The 24708-nt window shown below is 43.7% G+C and overlaps 1 protein-coding gene across 4 annotated transcripts in view; it reads right to left on the reverse strand.

The window, feature by feature from the left end:
• Window positions 1-24708, reverse strand: part of RABGAP1L (RAB GTPase activating protein 1 like) — an 803631-nt gene that overhangs the window by 620885 nt on the left and 158038 nt on the right. The gene's annotated exons all lie outside the window — the stretch shown is intronic.

Genomic DNA, 24708 nt, shown 5'->3' on the forward strand with positions numbered 1-24708 from the left:
CCTAGGGAACTGAGGAACTGAGTTCAATTCCCACTTCAGGCACAGGCAGCTCCTTGTGACTCTGGACAAGTCACTTAACCCTCCATTGCCCCATGTAAGCCACATTGAGCCTGCCATGAGTGGGAAAGCGCGGGGTACAAATGTAATAAAAATATTCTTGTTCTTGCTGAAGAAAGTGAAAATGCCATTGCATCAAAAAATATTAGGGCAATGCTATACTAGTGAATTGGGTCAATGAAAGACAAACTTAAGAAGGGTCAAATGCTAATGGCCCAACACTCTTCTCCTGATTCTAAGGAAGTTTACTTCAGGGTTCTTATGAATTATTAGTCTAAGAATTTTTTTAAAGATTTTTTTCTCACAAATAAATTAAAGCAAGCAGTTTGTTAACAGACCCAGAGAACTGTTTTGGTGGGTTAGGAAATGGATGGCAAATGAACTAGTATCTAACTGTAATTTGCAACCTTTGAGTAGAGTTGGCTGTGTATTTTGATTTAAATAAATTATTGCCCATAAAGCAGGGCTATCTTCTTCTGGGGCAGATCAATGTTAATGGGCAACTAATGTTGGTATGTTTGGTCTGGCAAATTAGGAGGCTTTTTGGGTGGTGTCTTCAGATGAAATATATTGATCTTTACCCCTTCTCAACAACAAAGTCAGTAGTTAAGACCCTTGCCCTGCATTTTTTTAATTGCTGCAAACTGACTCTGGACCCCCACATTGATAATATAGGAATTAGAGGATTGAGGAGGGACAAGATGACAGCTAAACAGCCTAATGCATATGCATCCGTTAATGGGTGTCTGGGCAAATGCATGACCCCAAGAGGAACTACATATTCCACTCAAGACCATATGATAGCTATTCCAGAACTGATTTGCTGGCTAAAGTGCACTACACAAAAATTGTAGTGATCTCATGGTCACATACCAGTCCTCACTATGCTCCAATATCCTATAGTAAGAAATACAAATAGCTATTGGAAATTAAATGAGTCTGCAGCAGAATGAGAAGATCAATCTGCTCTGGAACTAGACAATACAGAATTCTTTCAGTTAAATGACAATGGCAAAGTCTCATTACAGGCAGTGTGGGACTGCATGAAAGAAGTGAGAGGGGGGAATCTGATCTCATGGGCATCTAGGCAGAAAAAGCAAATAGAAGGGGCAATTCTAGCTTTGAATAGATCTATTGAGCACTTAGGAAGACAGCACAAAAGTAGAAAAGAACACCAGGTCTCAAAGAGCTACACTGGAAAGACACAAGCCAATCCTAATAAATACATAATTGCCTCAGATTTAGCCATATTGACTTTGAAGTCTGAGGCTTTCTCCATAGGCTACTAGCTTTCTTATCAGGATGGATAAGAAACTTATCACCTATTTGAAGCAAAATATATCATCAACCATGAACACTGTAATCTAATATTCTTTACCCACTGTTCTAAAATAATCTAATCTAAGACTTGTAGACTGCACTAGTCCCAGCAAAAAGTTCAAGGAGGTTAACAAATTAAGAAAATTCAGAACACAAGGATCTACAAAATAAGAATTTTCTTAAAACTCCTTAAAATTTATCAAATAAAAATGTTTTCAATTTTTTACGCAATAACATATGGAGAGGCATAATCGAAAGGGGTGCCCAAGTTTTCCTGAGGACGTCCCCTCAAAGGGACGGGGAAACCCATATTATCGAAACAAGATGGGCGTCCTTCTTTCGTTTCGATAATATGGTCGGGGACGCCCAAATCGCAAAATTTAGGTCAACCTTAGAAATGGTCATTCTTAGAGATGGTCGTCCCCGATTTTCAGCCATAATGGAAACCGAGGACACCCGTCTCAGAAACGACCAAATCCAAGCCATTTGGTCGTGGGAGGAGCCAGCATTCGTAGTGCACTGGTCCCCCTGACATGCCAGAACACCAACCGGGCACCCTAGGGGGCACTGCAGCGGACATCACAAATTGCTCCCAGGTGCATAGCTCCCTTACCTTGTGTGCTGAGCCCCCTACCCCCCCCCCCCCAAGGGGGGCACCTACATGTGGGTACAGTGGGTTTCTGGTGGTTTTGAAGGGCTCACATTTACCACCACAAGTGTAACTTGTAGGGGGGGATGGGCCTGGGTCCGCCTGCCTGAAGTGAACTGCACCCACTAAAACTGCTCCAGGGACCTGCATACTGCTGTGATGGAGCTGGATATGACATTTGAGGCTGGCATAGAGACTGGCAAAAAATATTTTAAAAGTTTTTTTTAGGGTAGGAGGGGGTTGGTGACCACTGTGGAGGTCATCCCCGATTCTCTCCGGTGGTCATCTGGTCAGTTCGGGCACCTTTTTGAGGCTTGGTCGTAAAAAAAATGGACCAAGTAAAGTCGCCCAAGTGCTCATCAGGGACACCCTTCTTTTTTCCATTATCAGTCGAGGACATCCATGTGTTAGGCACGCCCCAGTCCCACCTTCGCTACACTTCCGACACGCCCCCGGGAACTTTGGTCGTCCCCGTGACAGAAAGCAGTTGAGGACGTCCAAATTCGGCTTTCGATTATGCCGATTTGGGCGACCCTGGGAGAAGGACGCCCATCTCCCGATTTGTGTCGAAAGATGGGCGCCGTTCTCTTTCGAAAATAAGCCTGAAAATTTGCCTCTGATCAAATATATAGAGGAAGTGCATTCCAAATCAAAATAGCACAAAAGGAAAACATAATTTCAAAAGAACGCTTTACTCGAACACCACTACATGCAGGTAATTTTAATAAAAAATTATCCCATAACCTAGAAGAAGAAAGAAAAATGTTTGAAAAAGATAAAATAAACAACTCAAAAGTACTCCCAAACAAAACATGGAAAATCATACATACAGCCTCAAAGACAATATATGTGACCTTAAAGGAAGCCAATGAATCCTTTTTGCATAACTAGATATTCTGTCATATTTTTTCAAACAAAAGACCAAACATACAGCAGTTTTCTGTATCATCTGTAATTTATGCAAAAATTTGGCAGTCAACCCAACATTGAGAGAATTACAGTAGTCCAAAGGAGACAACACCAACATCTGGATAAATACTGCAAAGTGTTTCTCAAAATAAAACAGGACCTAAGCAATCGCAATTGCCGGTGCTAGTCAACCTGGACTTCAACTGACCCTTTATCGTGCAGACCAATGAGTCAAACGTTGGACTAGGGGCCGTTCTGTCCCAGGAAGTGGATGGGGGCCTAAATTAGCCAGAAGCTATTCCAGAGAGAGAAGACTTATGCGGTAATTGAAAACGGAAGCCCCAGCTGTTAAATGGGCCCTGGAGATGTTCCAATATTATTTATTGAGATAACACTTCCTATTGGTCACCGACCATCAACCCCTTCAGTGGATGGCTCGCCATAAAGATTCAAATGCATGAATTATGTGCTGCTTCCTTAACCTCCAGCCCCTTAGCTTTGGGGTGTGACATTGGGCGGGATGAGAACATGTTAATACTGATTTTTTTGTGTCAGGAGGTGGACCCTGGAATGGCAGATCAACTGTGCACGGTTGAGCTGAGGGGAAGGGTACGTGAGGAGGTATATAGAACACGGCCCCCACCCTTAAGAATGATCCCTCAGGTACTGTGAGCCACCTTGAAACCTTTAGTCCCGCCCAGAGAGGACATGAGACAGGAGGGGTGGAACCAAAAAAGACAGGAACCAGGAAATATAAAAGATAGAGCCAGAGTGGGGTTAAGGAGGCCCAGGGATGGAAGAAGTGATCTCCACCATACGCCTTCACTACAAACGTCTAGTTACTATGACCTGGCTGAGGTAAGCCAACCTTTTCATTTGGACATTTTTAAACCTGGTTCTGAGGCATGTCTGGCCCAGAGAGAGAGAGAGAAACTTTACAAACCGTGTTTGGGGCAAGGCAGCCACACTCCATGGATTGTGTTTGGGGCCTTGTCAACCACAAGCCCATGTCAAGACTTTTTCCTCCGAATTAAAGAGACTTTACTTTTTGTTTCTGACACTCTAAAGTAACAGGCCTCAGGATTAAGTAAATAAAGTATTTACCTTATTTCCACAACCTTGGCTGGCTGTGTTATTTGGAGGCTTACACTCAACCCTTGCTCACAGTATCACACTGTTGTATCATAGGTATCTCATACATTCCAGACTCGCCAAAGCATTTAAGGGGATTAATCATCATGCTGGTGAGGGTAAGGGCCAAAAGTACCTTCTTGCATATGTGGTGAAAATGCAAAGAGTGAGAGACTACTAGAAAATGATTAAAGTTATCATTAAAATGGTGGTAACCGTAAACCCTCAAGTATGCCTGCTAAATCTAGTACCAGATGAACTGCCAGTGAGTGTGAGAGTGATAGCTAGGAATGCAATTACTGCCACTCAGCTGGAAATTGTGAGGATATGGAAAAAGAATATGCTACCAGATAGAACACCCTTGCTACACAGAATTGAGAATGTGGTTTTTATATCCAAACTAATGGCCCAGTAGAGCAGCAGACTGAAAATACAGAACAAGAATGAAATGTATACATGGACTATAAGATGTTCAGATTGAGACTGGGCTGAGAGGGAAAGATCATAACTTTGGCACTGCCATCTTAGACAGACCTGGCCCTAGCTTTGGACCCACTGCTAGAAGAGGGAGGGGGATAAGCTCTTTGAGCAGGGACTGTCCTTCTATGTTTGAATTGTACAGCACTGCGTAACCCTAGTAGCGCTTTAGAAATGTTTATTAGTAGTAGTAGTAGTAACTTGATGTATCAAAAAAGAACACCGTTTTCATGGATGTTATGCAGTAGTTATGTTGCTGAAATAGTCCGTAAAGAAATAAGTTTAAAAACATACAGTGCAAATATCAGGCAGCAGAGATATACCTATTTTTATAAACTGTGAGGCTCTTTCCACTCAGTTTATAAAATGCCAGTGTAGATTCAGGTGGTCGATTTTCCAGGTGCACATCTGTTACTCCCCGACCTATATTAAATTACTCCTCATGTGTAGTTAAATAAATGAATGGCATGTACATAGGTTTAACAATATTTTATCTAAACATACCAACAATAAGAAGCATATTAAACTGCAAACGAGGAGCTTAGTATATTTTACTAAATCCAAAAATATCTAACAAAATTTAAACAGCTTTTTATCATGCTAACCCAGTGTTTCCTTTCACTGACAGGGCACAATATCAGTTTTCCTTAATATGACAAGGGCTATACTAAATCTAATCAATGTTATGAGATTATGTTTTATCAGACTTCACCAATAAGGGTCGTTTCCTGTCCTAAGGCATATTTTAAATCATATAAGCATACAAAAATTGCTGTTTGCCTTATGAAATGACAAAAACTTTGCAAGTCTTTTTTTTTTTTTAGATACCAGTTCAAACCACACCTAGTCAAAGCAGCAAAAACAATAATGAAAAACATTCAACAGGATACATGGATTTCGAAATATTAGTGTGGATTAGCATAGAAATAGATTGAGTTCAAATCTATAGAAGCATAAAAAGTGACAGCATAGAGAGACCATACAACTTATTCAAGGGCCCTTTTACTAAGCCGTGTAAGGCTCTACGTGTGACCAATGCGGCAAAATGGACTTACCGCACAGCTACTGCATGGCTGTTGCAGTAATTTCATTTATGGCGTGCGTGCGTCCGATACACAGGTCCGAAAAACAATTTTTATTTTCGGCTGCGCATAACAGACACGCGCCAAGTGGCATTTGGCACACATAGCTCATTACCGCCCGGTACCGCGTGAGACTTTACCACTAGGTCAATGGCTGGCGGTAAGGTTGCAGGCCCAAAATGGACACGCAGCAATTTAGATTTTGCCACGTCAATTTTCGTGAAAAAATTTTTAAAAGTCATTTTTTACACGTGCGCTGAAAAATGATTCTGAGCGTGCCCAAAACCTGCGCCTACACTACTGCAAGCCATTTTTCAGCGCACCTTAGTAAAAGGACTCCTCAGTCTGCCCATCTGTACCAACTACTAAGATCTACAGTCCCTTCCTCTTCCTCAAAGATTCCCTGTACGAGTCTCATGTTTTCTTGAATTCAGATACCATTCTCATCTCCATCATATTTACTAGGAAGCTATTCCAGATATCCACTACTTTTTCCATAAAGAAGTATTTCCTTACATTACTTCTGAGTGTACCCCCATTTATCTTAATCCTGTGATCCTTCATGCCAGAGCTTCCATTCTAATTGAAAGAGGCTCACCTCCTCTGTATTTAGTGTAAATCATTTTTATTGAAAGAAAATAAACAGGCAGATAAATCATACAATGATACATATCTGAATTTGGAACAATATTAATTTCCCACTTATCCCCACTCCATTTAGCCCTAAAACCCCTCAACATTTTAATGCAAAACTATTTTATTGGTGACGTACAAGCATACAAACCTTTTCTGAATTTATAACATAAAGGTATTTTAATGCCTCTCTCTACTATTGCCTTGCCTTTCTTCCAAAGCATACATATTTATATCCTTAATTCTGTTCCCATATGATTTATGGCAAAGACTACCTGCCATTTTAGTAGCTGCCCTCTGGACTTCATTCAGGTTATATCCTTTTGAAGGTGTTGTCTCCAGAATTGCATACAGTATTGTAAATGCGGTCTCACCAGAGACTTATACAGAAGCAAAATCACCTCCTTTTTCTTCCTGGTCATTCATATACTTACGTATTCAAACACTTCTCTGGCTATTACCATTGCCTTTTCTACCTGCTTAGCCACCTTAAGATCAGATACAATCATTCCCAGACCCTACTTTTTTTTCATGCACAGAAGTACTTCACTCCCCTATACTATACAGAACCCTTAGGTTCTTGCAGCCCAATCGTGAAACCCTGTAATTTGTTTAGCATTAAAATGTAGCTGCCATACTCTAGACCATTCGTCAATCTTCACAAGATCCCTTTCATTTTATCCACACCTGTTGCAAATTTTGATGTATGCAAACAGGCAAACCTTTATTAGTGTTTTCATGTCATAAGTACAACTGCTGGGTACCTTTTTCTAGTAGAATCAAAAATGTTTGTGGTACAAAGGAATCAATACAAAATACACCTCGAGAATGGAGCAGAAGATAACTTCAACGAATCAACCAAAAATTCCACTTAACACCTATCACAATATTTAAATAGTTCTTCCAATGTTATTCCAATTATTTATATTTTTGTAAATTATATTGTTACTAGTAAAAAAGCCCCGTTTCTGATGGAAATGAAACGGGGGCTAGCAAGGTTTTCTTCTGTGTGCATGTGGGAGTGTGTGTGTCCCTGCCCTCTCTCCCTTCCCCTGTGCTGTCTGTCCTCTCTGTCCCCTCCCCCCTCGGAGTTGAGTCCTTCAGTGTTGTTTCCTGCTGTGCTGTGTTTGTGTTACAGAGATAGTGAGGGCTTCTGCCCTCTCTCCCCTCTGAGTCCTTCACTGTTACAGAGAGAGCGATTTGATTTCGTGCTTTGCTGTGTTTTCCTTCACTGTTTGTGTTACAGAGAGAGCGAGGGCGGGGCAGACACTCATGGGGAAACCGGATATCTCTCCCCCTTCACACTTCCGGCTGGAGGCTTCATTTAGAACGTTGGTGGTGCCTTTTATATATAGAGATAGTCAAAAAGGAGGAAAAACGCCTCAGAAAGCACCTTGATTAATACAGTGCTCAATACTTTCTATCATGGGCAAAATTTCTTCACTTTCTTAAAATGTCCAGGTATATAAACTCTCCAACAATATATACACATACACAGTTCTAGCTTCTTCAACAAGCAAAGATATATTTCCACTTAACTTTCAAGTCTTCAGTCCTACTCCGACAGTAGACACCATTTTGCTGTTGTTTTAAACCCTGCTATTTCAGGGAGTGGCTCGGACCATAACAACTTGCTTTCCCACAAACTTAAACCTTAGTAAATAAGGCCCTAAGTCTAGACCTGAGGCAATAGACTTGCTGACGGTCATAATGGGAGCAGATGGATTTAACTCTGATTTCCCTGGTTCTCGATCTGGTGCACTACCCAACAGGTAACACCGAGATTTTATTTATTTATTTATTTTTATTTTTGTACCCTGCACTTTCCCACTCATGGCAGGCTCAATGCGGCTTAAGTGACTTGCCCAGAGTCACAAGGAGCTGCCTGTGCCAGGAATTGAACTCACTTCCTCAGGACCAAAGTCCACCACCCTAACCACTAGGCCACTCCTCCACTCCCCAGCTATTGGAAATCCTAGCACCAGTCAAGATGTCAGCATCTGTACAAGGAGGCAAGGAAACTTTTGATTCTCATGGATCTAAATAAGAGTTACAGTAAATTTTCTGTAATGTAGTATTAACTGAGAAATATAAACACAAGCTTCAGACTGTTCATTCCAGCAAGGATGTAAGTCGCTGTGAAAAATACAGCAAAAATATTTGAGGATCCTGAAGACCTACAAGATTATATAGGTTCTCTTTCACAAAGCAAAATGAAAACTTAATCATATATGCAGAAGGAGCAGGAGAATAGCAGGGAAGTAAAGAACATCAGGAAAAGAGAATGTATGTTATGCTCTGTATGCCTGGAGAAGAGACTACAAGTTGATTTTTATACAGAATTCTGCAAGTATAGTAATGGTACAAGGTCTGGATTTAAATAAGATTCTTGATTACAGTTAGACTGAGTACCTAATATAGCACCCCTTTTTTCCAAACTGCAGCAAAAGGGGGTCTGCGCTGGCAAGTGCTTTTGACGCGCACCTACGCTCCTTTTTACTGTAGCTGATAAAAGGTAGATCTTTCTTTTTTTTAAAGAAATGGACATGCAGCAAGTGAAGCACGTGCCATGCAGCCATTTTGGGGGGAAGCCCTTACCTCCACCCATTCAGGTGGTGGCAAGTGCTCCAGCACTAACCTAGTGGTAACTGGGCAGCATGCAGCACTGCCCAATTACTGCCGGGTACACACCGGTGCTACAAAAATAGCACCGGATATGACGTGCTGGGGGTGGGAAGTACTGTCGGGCTGCTGCGGTAGCCCTGCGGTACTTCCTTTTTAGCAATCGATAAGCCCATGCTGGGATTACTGTCGCTATGTAAAAGGGGCCCATATTTAGGAAGAATTATTTTAAGTTGGTTTATATGAAGACTGAATGTTGTGAGAGCTTCATATCCTAAAACAGAGGACTATAAAAACAATTGCAGAGCCTCTACACAATATGAAATATCTTTTACAGATTTCCTATGAGCATGTAGAAAATGTATCATGGTAATCCAGGTCAATATAGAAATTTTGCAGATAACAGTAGATACTAGCATTCCCTCTAAGCTGCGCAAAGTCTTCCCTATTGGTGGGGACTGGGAATCAATATCATGTTTTCCAGTCATGAGAGGCAGGTAGATTCTTCAGGACTCCCAAAGGACTTGCCCGCTCCTTATGATTGAAAATGCAAATATTGAAGCATCACTCTCACTAGCATAAACATGGGCAAAGAACTCCTGCACAGCTCAGAGGGTACAGTGATGAACACATCATCTAACTTTAATTACGAAGCCTGATTATTGCAATATTATATATCTCGGTTGTACAAAATATCTATATAGCACTCCCGTCTTATATATGGTCGTTAGATTCAATAGTTTCTCCAGGTTATGAAAACCTCCACTGGTGGCCCATAGAGGCTAGGGATCTTTTTAAGCTTTGCTGTTTTGGTTATAAGATTTTGAAGGGAGTGGCCCTGTGCTATATGTATTCAATGATTAATGTATTAACGTCTAAGTATGATACTTGTAATAACTTAAATCTATCTATCCCTTCTTATAGAGATTCATGTTCAAAGAAATATTTTACAATTTTATTTTCATACTAGTAAAAAAGGCCCATTTCTGTTTTAAAGGAAACGGGCGCTAGCAAGGTTTTCCTCGGAGTGTGTTTGTTTGAGAGAGAGTGAATGTGCGAGTGTGTGTGTGACAGAGAGAGAGAGTGAGACTGGGTGTGAGTGTGAGAATGAGAGTATGTGCCAGGGTCCCCCCTCTCTCCCAGTTCCAGGGTCACCCCCCCCCCCCCCCAGTATGTCTCACATTTGCAGGGGTGTCCCCTCCCTCCCTCCCTTTTTCCAAGTTGCAGGGTCCCCCTCCCCCAGTTGCAGGGTTCCCTCTCCTGCCCTCCCCCCCCTCCCAGTTGCAGGGTCTGTGTGTCTCCCCCCGCCTTTTGTCCAGTGGAAACAGCTGTAAAAACGACAATGAGAAGCAGCTGCTAGGGTTCATTTTTTTTTTTTTTTTTTTTTTGAGTGTATAGGAATGACCGCTGCTTTGGGGAGTGGAATCAGAGATTAAGCAAAGGGCTTCCTTGCTTACCATAGACTTGCTTTGTTCACTTCCACTCCTGTCTATTGAACGTGCTGCAGCATGTCATAGGTTTGCTTGCTTTCTTTTGGGTTGAATCAAACCCGCAGCGCTTTCCCTCCCCCCTCCTCTGACTCGCCACTACTGGACCCCGACCCCCACCCTGAGCCCTCACCCGCCTCCTCCTCTCGCCGTCTCGCCGCCCTCCCTCTTTGTCCTCTCCAACGCTCGTTTGCCGTGTCGCCGCCCTCCCTCTTCGTGCTCTCCGATTGAGGGCGGTTAGTACTGTAGGTTGGCAGGCAGTCTGCAGCGATTCCTAGGCAGGGGGAGGAGCGTGTTTCCCTACTCCTCCCCCTGCCTGGGTCGCCGTTTGCTTGGGTCGTTGTTTCGTGCTGGCTGGGTCGAATTTTGTTGCTGGGCGTCGGGCTGGAGGCGCAGCCAATCAGTGGCACTTCAGGAATGACGTCACTTTTATCTACTCCACTTTTCTGAGCAGCTCTGGCCGGAATCCACGGTTCCAGGCAGCCTCAGAATGTTGGAGGCGCAGCCAATCAGTGGCACTTCAGGAATGACATCACTTTTATCTACTCCACTTTTCTGAGCAGCTCTGGCCGGAATCCACGGTTCCAGGCAGCCTCAGAATGTTGGAGGCGCAGCCAATCAGTGGCACTTCAGGAATGACATCACTTTTATCTACTCCACTTTTCTGAGCAGCTCTGGCCGGAATCCACGGTTCCAGGCAGCCTCAGAACGTTGGAGGTGAGAATTATTATATAGGATCAGGCCTCTCAAATCTGAAATCTTTTATCAACTTTGATGAAATCTCAATTGTGTTATTTAGCTTTTCGTAGGTTTTTAAAAACAAACCTATTTAGAAATTATATGCTTTCTAGCTAGATATTGAAGTTGTATTTTTTATTTTATGTTAATTTGTTTATTTTGCTGTAAGCTCCCAGTTTTGCAGACTGGTTCTATTTTGAACTGTAATCCACTCTGAACCTATTTTAAGGTGTTAACACTAATATTAACATTTAAATGTGAACCGTTTTCCCCAACAACTATGGTTGTAATAGAAAATATGAAGAGGAAGGTAGATGAAGAAGAAGTAGAGGTCATCTACAAGAGTAAGTTTTTGAATTATTAGGAGTGCTGGAACAGGCGCACTGATATGAAACTGACAAACTTAGTGGGGGTTAGCCATTATGAAAGCTCAATTATTTATACACAAAAGAAAAAACGGAAGTCAGAAAGTCTGAAGACATACAGTGAGAACTACTGTAAACCCAAACAGGAACTCATAACATAGAAGGGAGGTTGACCACCGGAGTGGAGGAACAAGGAACACTACGGCCGTAGAAGACTGTTCAAAGGAGTAGTGTAAGCAATGGCACTTCCAACAAAAGCGAGGGAATCAAGAAATGTCATACCCAGAATTTATTGGTAAACAACATTTGTCAACTTGACACAGGGCTGTGTTTCGGTGCTAACCGCACCTGCCTCAGGAGTCCTAGCTAGTGGTGTAATACCAGAAGAAACTGTGTGGACACGCAGATGAATTCAGTCTGATATATGTGATCGGTACAAGACCGTCACGTAGCAGTGCCTTCAAAAACGTCATCACAATGGAAACCTGAATGCGGAGTACCACAAGGATCACCGCTCTCACCAACCCTTTTCAACTTAATGATGACACCTTTAGCCAAATCGCTATCCAACCATGGACTCAACCCGTACATCTATGCAGATGATGTCAAGATCTACATCCCGTTCAAACACGATCTAACCGAAATCACAAATGAAATTAAACACAGCCTCCATATAATGAATTCATGGGCAGATGCATTCCAACTAAAGCTAAACGCAGAAAAGACACAATGTCTCATTCTCTCCTCACAATACAACACAAACAAACCCAGCACCATAAACACCCCAGACTATCTTAGATAGTCTAAAAATTCTTGGAGTTACAATTGACCGAAATCTCACACTCGAAAGCCATGCGAAAAATACAGTAAAGAAAATGTTCCACTCAATGTGGAAACTCAAAAGAATCAAACCTTCCCAAGGGATATATTCCGCCGCCTGGTACAATCAATGGTGCTAAGCCACCTAGATTACTGTAATGCCATTTATGCCAGATGCAAAGAACAAATTATTAAAAAGCTTCAAACTGCCCAAAATACAGAACCAGACTCATATTTGGGAAAACGAAATACGAAAGCGCCAAACTCCTAAGAGAAAAACTACACTGGCTCCCACTAAAAGAACGAATTGCATTCAAAGTCTGCACCCTGGTCCACAAAATCATTCACGGGGAAGCCCCGATCTATATGTCACACCTCACAGACCTACCCATGAGGAACACAAAAAGATCAGCAAACACATTCCTCAATCTCCACTACCCCAGCTGTAAAGGACTTAAATATAAATCCACATATGCTTCCAGCTTCTCCTACATATGCACGCAACTATGTAATGCACTACTGAAGGCCATAAAAAACAATGCATGACCTAACAATCTTCCGAAAGCTATTGAAAACCAACCTATTCAAGAAGGCATACCATAATGATCCAACCTAAATAAGAAACAATCACTCTCTACATCATCTAGACAAAACCGAACTCTCTTCACATGACTAGTTAACCTCATTGCTACTAATGAAAGTTACGCAATATGCACTACCACTTTATTTCTCATGCTGAAAATGAACTCTCTATAGTCGATTATCTAATTTATGTTATATCTCACTCTATCACTCAGGAACCTCTATGCAATACCATAATGTACTCTACTTTACCATGTATGTATGTGCCTTAATGCAATACCATTTGTAATTCTCAACCCGGCAATGGCGATCGCCATCACGGCATAATGTAAGCCACATTGAGCCTGCAAATTGGTGGGAAAATGTGGGATACAAATGCTACAAATAAATAAATAAAGAGCATAACATAGAAGCCAACTTTCAAAACAATTAGTGTCTAAGCTGAAAACAATTTACCCATGTCTGGACACTAAAAAAAAAGTAGAGCACAAAGGAAGAAAAAGCACATGGAGCCTTCAAGACTGGGGGCATCAACTCAATACTTCATTACACTAGTGTAATATAGTATGGACATCCCCGGTCTTGAAGGCTCCTTTTGCTTTTTCTTCTTTTGTGCTCTATTTGGAGTGTTCTTTGGACCCCCTCCCTTGTGTTCCTTCACTGTAAAAAAAATAAAAAGAAAGGCTACTCTATTTTGAGTGTATTCAAACAACCACTGCACACACAAAGCTAGCATCTATCTGACTGTGGCCCTACCAGTTTTATACCAAGGCAACCCACAGGATGAGGAGCTATGGAATTCCAGTCTTTGGCTGATGTTTTGATGTATAATCTTGCAATGAGCTTACCTAGAACTTGGACTATACTGCTTTGGTTAATAACTTTGCTGCCTTTCAATCTTAAACCAGTGATGACTTTAAAGATGAACTGTATTGTTCCGGTAAGTTAATTACAGAAGACTAAGATCTAATGCACAGTTCAAACAAGTTCAGACTGTTGATGTGTTTTTCAATTGTGGTTAAATTATCTTTTCTTTTCTTTTGCAATATGAGAAATCTTAATGGTTACTAATAAAGTATTGTAAGATTAACCTACCGTAAATAAAACAAGACTCATGAACATAAGAACTGCCAGATTAGGTCAGACCAAAGGTCCATCAAGTCCAGTATTCTGATTCCAACAGTGGGACATTGGGCATCCAAATGGCAGATAACATTTGGGGTCCAGTTATTAAGGTGCGCTAACAGATTTAGCACGCACTAAATGATAAGATGCCCATAGAAATATAATGGGCATCTTATCATTTAGCGCGTGCTAATCACTAGTGTGTGCTAAATCCATTAGCATACCATAGTAAAAGAACCCCTTAAATGTGAGCAAGTGCAAAGTGATAAATGAAGGAAAAAGGAATCCAAACTTTAGCTACATGATGCAAGGTTTCACATTAGGAGTCACCGCCCATTTAGATGATTTAGGTGTCATCGTTGATGATATGCTGAAACCTTCTGCTCTGTGTGGAGCGGCAGCTAAGAAAACAATAGACTGTTAAGAATTATTAGGAAAGACATGGAATACAAAAATGAGAATATTATAATGCTTTTGTATTGCTCCATGGTGCTACCGCACTTTGAATACTGTGTGCAATTCTGGTCACCACATCTCAAAAAAAAAAAAAAGCAGTATTAGAAAAAGTACAGAGAAAGGTAAGAAAATGATAAAGGGGATAGAATGACTTCCCTATGAGGAAAGGCTAAAGTGGCTAGGGCTCTTCAGCTTGGAGAAGAGATGGCTGAGGGGGAGATATGATAGTCATCTATAAAATATTGAATGGAGTGGAACGGATAAGATGTGAATCACTTTTTTACTCTTTCCAAAAATACAAGGACTAGGGGGCACGCAATAAATCTATTACGAAGTAAATTTAAAACAAATTGGAGACAACTCCCTTCTGATCCCCCTCCCTCCCTCACAACTCCCCCACTGCAGAGCATGTACACACACCCCTTTAAAGTACCAAAAGACTGCTACAGATTGTGGCAGCCATTTTTGGGAGGTTGCCGCAATGGGCAGGAGCGATTGGGCATCACTCCTGCACATTTCCCCTTTGGACCACCAGGGAATGGGCAAGTAAGCCCAATGACATAAGGGGGCTTGCATTTCCAGAGGGTGGGGGGAAGTCTGCTCTTGCTTCCGGGGAAGGGGAGTGGGCATCGGAAGGGCTTATGCAGGTCCTGGCCAATATTCAACTAGGATCCATATAAATGTCTTATACCAGTCCCTGCTGAATATCAGCAGGGGTCCGCATACGGTCCAGCGGCTACCATATGCTGGATTTGCCCTGGATACGGAAAATACTAAAAACCAACTTGTTCAAAAAAGTTTACCCTACCAACCCAACCTAAATGCTGGATCTCGGCAACACAACATAACCGAATTACGCAATAGACATAACACAACTCTGCCACTGTTCGATTCCCTAATGTGGCCGTGCCACATGAACTCTCTCTTACCACAACATCACCTTGTATTTGTTAACACAGGAGTCTACTAACGCCTCTCCGGATTACGTAAGCTACATTGAGCCTACAAATAAGTGGGAAAATGTGGGATACAAATGTAACAAATAAATAAATAAAATGCCAGTAGCTGGATATGGCCCAGAATTAAATATCTGGGGCTAATTCTGCTCACGGTGGCCAGGCTGAATATCGACTGAAGGATATTTAAGATTCTGGCATGGGTCTGTTTAAGTCCACAAGTGTATTCAGACCATGCTACAGTATCTTTCGGATCTCCACTGTAACAACAAGGTAGGAAAGAGCACAACGGGATTTGCAGTATATATCCTCATAAAAAGAAGCTCATCTAAGAATGACTAGGAAATTAACACTTTTGGTGCTCACAACTTATCTTTGGATCTGCTGCCTGAAGCTGTTCAGAAACAGTCAAATTAGTTGTGTTTCTGTTGTGACACCTCTGAGGAGCTATTGGTGCCACCAGGTGTGAGGACCGGTACAGTGACCCTGGACACACCTGGATGTGTGAAGTTCCCTGGGAATTATGGCTTTTCAGGGGAAAGTGACCTTTGGGGAGATTGCTGAATAAAGCTGAAATGTCTTAATTGGTGAATGGGAACAGACTGGGTCTAAAAGCAGTCTAGAATGGGGAAGGAAAATCTTTCTAGCTAAATGCTTGCCCTCCCCGGGAGGGAAATCCCAAAGGTAAAGCATAAAAATCCTCACCTAGTAAAGCTGCACAGAATTGCTCATGGGGAACAGGGAAGGTGTGTTTCTAACAGCAGCAAGGAGGGGTAAATTGGCTGCCAAACCCCATAGTAAACTGAAGCCCTAGGGAGGAGTTGTTAGGTCCCCTGGGATATAAAGTTGTCAGGAGCCACAATCAGAGAGAAAAGCAGCCCTCTGACCAAGTGCTGGAGAGTCAGTTGGGAGGGAGTGAGGTGTAGCCTACATGAGCAGCCACAGCAGAGAAAAACCCCAGGTGAAACAGATCAGAGAAGCATCATGGCATAGTTTGTTAGCACAGACCAGAAGATAAGCTGGACCTCTGGAGTCTGTTTTCTGTTACTCCAAGGTACTGTTGGAACTGTGTTTTGGATATTACCTGAAGGAAACTGTGTGAAAAGTCACCACCCAATGGTTTAGTTTTGGGACTTTATGTTTCGAGCTGAAGGAAGCACTTGTTGAATTGGTTTTGTTTTGTTGCTTCCGCACGGAAGGTGTAGGAGGGGTCCCTGAAATGAAGGGAAGCATGTGGAGCCTTCCTCTCTACTCCGTGAAAGTCTCGTTGGAGCAGAGGTGTGCAAGGGGCAGCAGCCGTTGAGTATAGACATGGAATACTTGCTTGAATTGAACTTTGAGTACAAATGCAAACAATGAACTTGAGTTGGGAGCTACAGCAGCGCTGCTAATGAATGGCTGCTATAGAACAGATTGGGGCTGGGACATTTACAAGCTGAAAAGCCGCAAAGCAGTAGTGCTAGTGTCAGGCTTTGAAGGTAAACCATCAGGCCCCACAAAGAGACTACAGTGAATGAGTTTTGAGAACTGTACCCATGAGACTGCCATCTACCTGAAATACGTGAGGCCATTGATTTTCCTGGGACTGTCTTGTTTATGCTTGCAATGCTGGAATTAAAATATGGCCTGGATTTAAACTGTCCTGGTTTGAACTCTACTTTCTTAGTTCTGCTTGTGGGGGGGGGGGGGGGGGGGAGCGGTCCCTCCTTTTGTTCGAGATGCCTGGACAGGAGTTAGGATGTCTTTTTTCCTCATATGCTGTACCCTGAGCTGTGACTCCCAGCTTTTGTGCAGCCCTAGGCAGAAACGTAGGCATCACACTGTAAGAGTTGTGTTTGTAGAGGCAAACATTTAGGGTAAGAAACTAGGGAAAGGAACTGACTTAATATTATAGGGAAGTATTCTGTATTAGATGAGGATAGTTGTACCATGTTAATCTTATGGATAAGAAATATGAAATAGTTTAAAGATTATTGTAAATGTTTTAATGAATGTTGTGAATTGCTTTAAGGATATACAAAAGAAGACCAATTAGTCGATGGAAATAAAGAAATGAAGAAATACTGTTGAGAAGTGTTTTTTCCTTGAATAATTTGGTTCTTTTAATACAGTCTATTCTCTTTATAAATCAATTATTTTCCTAAAATATAAAATGGGAAGACAGTAAAGAAAATTGTTTTGGCAATAGCTAGTAGGTCTGCTTCATTGTTTGTATAGATAATGGGAAGGCAGGCAGGCAGAAACCAAGGAGAGAAGCCAAAGTTAAATGAGGAAGACTTAAAGCACAAGGAAAGGAAGATAAACAAATTGGCAGAAAAAGTATTTAGTAACTACATATAAAGAAAGAAATGTATCAGTGCACTGCTGCAGAAGCTGCCTCTTCCACCAATGGGAGCTGGCTTCCCACCAGACTGCTAACAATAGAGAGTCATAAGTGGTGCTTTCTTTTTTGTCAATGAAGGTTGGTTCCTCATCAGCAAAATAAGGCTGCAGCGAGTACTGGACAGAGTCAACCTGGGTAAAATGTGCCTAAAAAATACAAATGTGCAAGATGGACATTAAATGTACTAAAAAAAAGGTTCAAGGATTCTACATGAAAGAAAAGAATATGAAAGCTGTCAATCACAATCAAAAATAAATATTAAGATTTTCTGCATCCGGACAAGATTCATAGCTTCAGACCACACTGATATAAAACACAGTGATGTGGAACACGCCGGTACATTGTAAACTAAAAACAACCTATACACAAACTTGCTGAAATAACAGAGAGAACTGTATTGTGTAAAAATATATTCAAAGAACCCACTGTTACTACATAGGAACACAACAGATAGTGATAAGACGCTTTTCTGTTGACAAGCATGACTGACTCAGGCACACATCTGACAGCACCAGGACAACTGCTCTGCCTCTGCTCAGCATTAGTGTAAAATTCTGAGCATGCACAACCCTTCCCGTGCGCAGCAGTCTCAGCGCCTCAGGTTTTTTTTTCCCACTCAGCTAAACTGACTCAAAATAAAGGTCTGCCATAACACTTTAGGTCTCCCATAACACTAAAAATTGCTATTTCTCCTACACTGTCATTGATTCTTTCTCTGCTATTTTCTTTAAAATAAAAAAGGCATAGTATGTCACCAAAGTCAGGATTTAGATGTTGTCTGATATGCAATAGGAAGATCCAGAATTTCAACATTCATTCCAACTTGTGCTTTGGTCTAGACTAGAGAATGGCACAATTACTGTGGATATAACGCGGTAAACTACGTTAAATCCGTGGTAATGGCAACATTGTAAAAAAAAAAATCCCACAGATGTGGAAACAAAACTTTTTACTACCTTGTGGGAACAGTAAAAAGCCTGGTTTCTGCAGTAAAAAAAAAAAAAAAAACCTCTCCTCCCCACAGGTGTTACCACTTACACTTTTCTGCAGTCAGTCAGTCAGCAGCATCAGTGATTCACACAGGCCAGATCCATGGCCTTCCTCTTGTCAAATCCCGCCCTCTCTACTGCAACGTCCTGCTTAGCATCAAACAGGAAGTTGAAGAAGGAAGGCAAAGGAGCTGGCCTTGGTGAATCGCTGCTGGCTGGCTGAACAGGGCAGTGTGCTTATTTACCTTAGTGGTGATGCTGGTGGCCCACAAAATTGAAGAAGGGCAGTGGTACAGGGAGCCAGAAGGAAAGAGCTAACCGAGGAGGTTAGATTGAGAACCAGAGACAGCTTGATGGCTGAAGTCCATGCGGTTAGTACTGTAGTCTCCCGTCCCTTTCCTCTGCACAGCCGTCATCCCCATTCCAGTGGCGTAGCCAGACTGCCAATTTTGGGTGGGCCTGAACCCAAAGTGGGTGGGCACAAAATTTTCTCTCTACCCCCCCCCCCCCCTCACAAAATTTAGTCACACTCAGATGCATTTGTCACACAGGGTAAAGTGCTGCTTTTCAGTGCATCCGATTTCAGACAATTTATTTAATAGCCTAATCCTTTTCAGTGAGCTTTCAGAGGCCAAAACCTCCTGCCTCAGGTCAGTATAATGCTGTTACGGTATCCTCGCCTGACCTAAGGAAGGAAGTATTGGTCTCTGAAACTTTATTAACACCATATTACTTTATCCTAAATTAAAAATAAAATTATTTTCTTTACCTTTGTTGTATGGCCATTTACTTTTTCTCATTGTGTTGCTCCCAGTCTCTAGATTCTGCTTTCCTTCGTTTTCGCTTAACTCTTCTGCCAAGGTTTTCTGGCCATTTGTCATTTTTCTCTCCTTTTTCTTTGCTTTCTTCAATATTTTTCTGCCTCTCTGTGTCCAGATTTAATTCATTCTTACTATCCATTCTTTAATTTCCTTCATCTACTTATGGCTTTTCATCTTTTTCTCACCCTTGTTCTCCCCATGCCCCTTCCTCTTATTCTCCAATCTTTCACTACTCCCCCTTTCCATGCAGCAGCTCTCCTCTTTCTCTCCCCATCCTTCCAGTGTCTCCCCTCTCTCTCCCCATCCTTCCAATAGTCTCCCCTCTTTCTTTCTGCATCCTTCCATCCTGCCACCTCTTTCTCCCTACCCTTCCATCCAGCATCTTCCCTCTTTCTCTCCCCATCCTTCTACCCATCAACCTTCTCTCCTGATCCTTCCATCTATTGTCTCTCTCCCTCCTTCTAACCAGTGCCTATCTCTCTACCCTTTTCTGTTCAGTGTCCCTTCTCTCTCCACATCCTTCCAGTCTCTCCCCTTTTTCTCTGCATCCTTTCATCCATCTCCCCATCCTTCCATCCAGTGTCTCTCTCCCCATCCATCTGTTTTCCCTCTCTCTGCCATCCTTCCATCCGTTTTCCCTCTTTCTCTACCATCCTTCCATCTCTGTACCTCTATCTTCCTCCATGTTTAGTATCTCCTTTTCTCTGTGTCCCTATATTACTCTGTACATCTTCTCCCCTCTCTTTGTCCCCAGTGCCAATATATCTCTACCCTCTCTGACCCTACCCCATCCAGCTTCTCTCCCTCCTCTTTCCAGCATCTGGTTTGGTTGCTTGATTTCCTGCCTCCCTCCCTCCCTCAAGCTGTAGGTTTAATATTCCCTTTTCCTTCATCTCCTTGGTCTGGTATCTCTGTTTCCCTTCCCTCCCTCCTTGTGCTGTACCAGCAGTTCTCTCCCTTCCCTCCAGTTCTCCTCCCATGTCCAGCAGCTCTCTCCCTTCCATCCAGATCCCCTCCTCCTTTTCCTCCCACATCTAACAGCTCTCTGCCTTCCACCCAGATCCCCTCCTCCTCTTCCTTCAGCAGCTCTCTCCCTTCCATCGTCCCCTCCTTCTCTTCCTCCCATGTTCAGCAGCTCTTTCCCTTCCCTCCAGTCCCTTCCTCCTCTTCCTTCCTTGTCCAGCAGCTCTCCAACCCCTTCCTCCTCTTCCTCCCATGTCCAGGAGCTCTCCCCCTTTCCTCCAGTCCCTTCTTCCTCTTCCTAGCTTGTCCAGCAGCTCTCCAGCCCCTTCCTCCTCTCCCTCCCATGTCCAGCAGCTCTCTCCCTTCCATTCAGTCCCCTCCTCCTCTTCCTCCCATGTCCAGCAGCTCTCTCCCTTCCCTCCCTCTTCCTCCCTTGTCCAGAAGCTCTCCAGCCCCTTCCTCCCATGTCCAGCAGCTCTCTCCCTTCTATCCTGATCCCCTCCTCCTTTTCCTCCCATCTCCAGCAGCTCTCTTCCTTCCCAGTTCCCTCGAATCCCCTTCCTCCTCCAAGTCTGACTCTGGGGCTCATTTTCAAAGAACTTAGCCTTCCAAAGTTCCATAGAAACCTATGGAACTTTTGAAGGCTAAGTGCTTTGAAAATATGCCTCTCTATCTCTGGCAAAAGTATCCCTTCCCTCCCCCCCCCCCCCCCCAACCAACCAACCACCCACCCACAAATCCAGCACTTACTTTCCAGGCCCGCCCATACAAATCCTTCATCACTGTCGCTGCCTTTTCTCCCGCGGCTTCGGGGAACGGCCGCCCGGGAGGCAGCGATCAGCGTTACCTGTCAGTGCCTGCCCTAAAATTGTGCTTCTCTTCTCCCCGCTCTTTTCTTCGCTCGTCGCACAGCGCTGTGCTGCTATTCAAACAGGCAACTCCGCTCCTCTCTGCCGCATCTATCCGGCCCTCTGATGCATTTCCTGTTTAGTAGGGCCGGATGGACGCGGCAGAGAGGAGCGGAGCTGCCTGTTTGAATAGCAGCGCTGCGCGACGAGTGAAGAAAAGAGCGGGGAGAAGAGAAGCACAATTTTACGGCAGGCACTGACAGGTAACGCTGATCGCTGCCTCCCGGGCGGCCGTTCCCCGAAGCCGCGGGAGAAAAGGCAGCGACAGCGATAAAGGATTTGTATGGGCGGGCCTGGAGGGAAAGTGGGTGGGCCTGGGCCCGTCCAGGCCCACCCGTGGCTACGCCCCTGCCCCATTCACCCAAACAAAGAAAGCAAACTATGAACTGCTCTGTCCACGCTGTCATTCTTTATTGTTGGTAGCATTTTTATTTGATCTCACTTATATTTTCAAGCATGCCGGCTTGTGCAATATAAGGATATACAAAGAGGAAGCATTGGTTTTCATCCATTAGAGTAGTAACTAGTTCTAAATTGTAAATCATTGTGTCATTTGGAGGGGCTGGTTATATGGACTCCCTGTATTCATACGGAAATGTTTTCACCTAGTAAAGTGCCACCAAAACAGACATGTTATGAGTAGCAGGTGCTTAACAATCAAAATTACTATTGATAAGTACAATTTTAAAAAAATCATTTAATTAGGTTTAGACCTGGGAGCTTTTAATATCTTTTTTTCCTGTGCCTACATTAAAAGGGATTTTTATCACATTACAGCTACTGTAGTGACAATGGCCCTCTTAAAAATCTGCTTCACTGAATACCATCTGCAAATCGGCTACATGGACCTCTCTTCATACTGCAGATTATTGTTTTAACTAAGTCTCAGTAAAGTTAACTCTTGCATTTGACTATTCAGGCTGCTCCAGAGAATAAAGCAATATCCAATTGAGCAACTCTAAATTTGGGAGTCACCCACTTGGATGACTAACTCAGTCCTGCTTGTCAATGGAAAAAGCAATGTTACTCACCTGTAACAAATGGTTTCTCACAGACAGCAGGATTGATAAAGCCAGTGCTTTTTTTGTGCCGGTATGCACCGGTACAGCGTACCGGCACCCTTCCTCTCACTCCTCTACTTACTACTACGTCGGACTCGGCAGCGTGAACGGTGCAGGCAGCGATTGAGAGAGGCTGTCAGCATCGGAGCTTCCCTCTGCGAGTCCCGCCTATGTTGTTTCAACTTCCTGTTTCTGCATAGGCGGGACTCGCAGAGGGAAGCTCCAACGCTGCCAGCCTTTCTATCGCTTCGCTGGCAGGCAGTGGAGAAGGAGGATGGGCTGGGGGAAGAAGAATTGCTGGACATGAGAGAGGGGAGGGCAGGGGAGAGAGGAGAATCGCTGGACATCATGGGAGGGGAGGGCAGGGAAGAGAGAATTGCTGGACATAGAGGGGAGAGAGGAGAATCGCTGGACAAGGATGGGAGGGCAGGGAAGAGAAAATTGCTGGACATGGATGGGAGGGAAGGGGAGAGAGGAGAATCGCTGGATATGGATGGGAGGGGAGGGAAGGGGAGAAAGGAGAATCGCCGCACATGGATGGGAGGGGAGGGCAGGGAAGAGAGAATTGCTGGATATGGATGGGAGGGGAGGGCAGGGGAGAGAAGAGAATCGCTGGACATGGATGGGAGGGGAGGGAAGGGGAGAGAGGAGAATCACTGGACATGGATGGCAGGGGAGGACAGAGGAGAATCGTTGGACATGGGAGGGGAGGGCAGGGGAGAGAGAAGACATGCTGGACATGGATGGAGGGGAAGGAAGAGAGGAAGGAGATGCACATTGTGACAAGGGAAGCCCCAGAGACTCCCCAGTGAAGCAGTTGAGCTCAGAACTATGGGTCCAAGAAGTCCTTACAAGAATGAGTGAGGAGTAGCCCTAAAGAGATGGAATGGATTCCCAGTCCCAGCAGGGGGAGCGATGGCTCGAGGTAGGGTGAGCTTGTTACTCCCTTCCCTACTAGAGGGCGAGGGAAGGATGAAGCTCAGTTTCCCTGGCTTCACCATCAGTATATAATTCCCCCCAGCTGTGAGAAGGGCAGAGCAGATTTCCTAGAGGCTCTCGGTCACTAGGGAGAAGAGAGACGAAGGGAGAGAGGGATTCCATGGAGTATGTGGAGGAAGGAAACAGCCTGCCACTAGAGCTGACCAAGGGAGAGGAGCCAGCTACCATGGAGTGGGAGAATTCAAAGGTTGCCTTGCCCAGCACATGAAGGCAGTGGAGGAGGCCACACCGGGCTTGGTGCTGAGAGGTGGGAGAAACTGCCAACCCTGCTTCTGACAGGGTTCTCTCTGTGCTATGTAAAAAGCAGGTGATTTAGGGTATTGATTTGATGTGCAAAAAGTGTCAATGAAGAGTTTTTCTGAACTATGGTGCCCTATGGGAAGTGGGCCGGACTCTTACTGAACCCTTGTGAAGGAGGGGGGGGGGGGGCGACGGGAAACTAAGGCCTAGTAGAGGACATGAACTCGGGAGGAGCTGAACATTTGCGGAGGGATTTGGGACCTGGACTGTACCTTTTTCTTTTGAAGATTATCTTATGAGGGCTGTACCTTTTTCTTTGGAGGATTACCTTATGAGGACTGCACCTTTTGTTTTGAGGAATATGATTTTTGGTATGAAATTGCCTTGATAATAACATACTTTGGTCCGAGTCCCAGTATCAGAAGTATTCTGTCCTGGAACCCTGGCTCCACCCAAGAGGAGGAAGCAGACCCCCATTACAACATGGATGGGAAGGCAGGGAAGAGAAATGCTGGAAATGGATGGAGAGGAGAGCAGGAGATAGAGGATAGTTGCTGGACATAGATGGATGGAGGGGTTGGCGGGGAGAGAGGAGAAATGCAGGACTTGGATGGAGGAGAGAGGAGAGAGAATTATTGCTTTATATGGATACAGGGAGGGAAGAGAGGAGAAATGCTAGACATGGATGGAGGGGAGGAGAGATGAAAAGTGCTGGACATGGATGGAGGGGAGAAAAGAAAAAAAGAAGAAGATGCACATGGATGGAGATGAGGGAAAGGGAAGAGAGGAGAAAAACTGCACATGGATGGAGAAAATAGGAAAAAGCTGGATCCACGTTATACCGCCTCCAGTCAATTCCATGGAGGAGGACCCAGCTTTTACTTATGGATGTATGGCAAGAAATGAAGAAGAAAGGAGGAAAGTAAAGAAATAAAT

This window comes from Microcaecilia unicolor, chromosome 6, assembly GCF_901765095.1.
Source record: "Microcaecilia unicolor chromosome 6, aMicUni1.1, whole genome shotgun sequence".
NCBI lineage: Eukaryota > Metazoa > Chordata > Amphibia > Gymnophiona > Siphonopidae > Microcaecilia > Microcaecilia unicolor.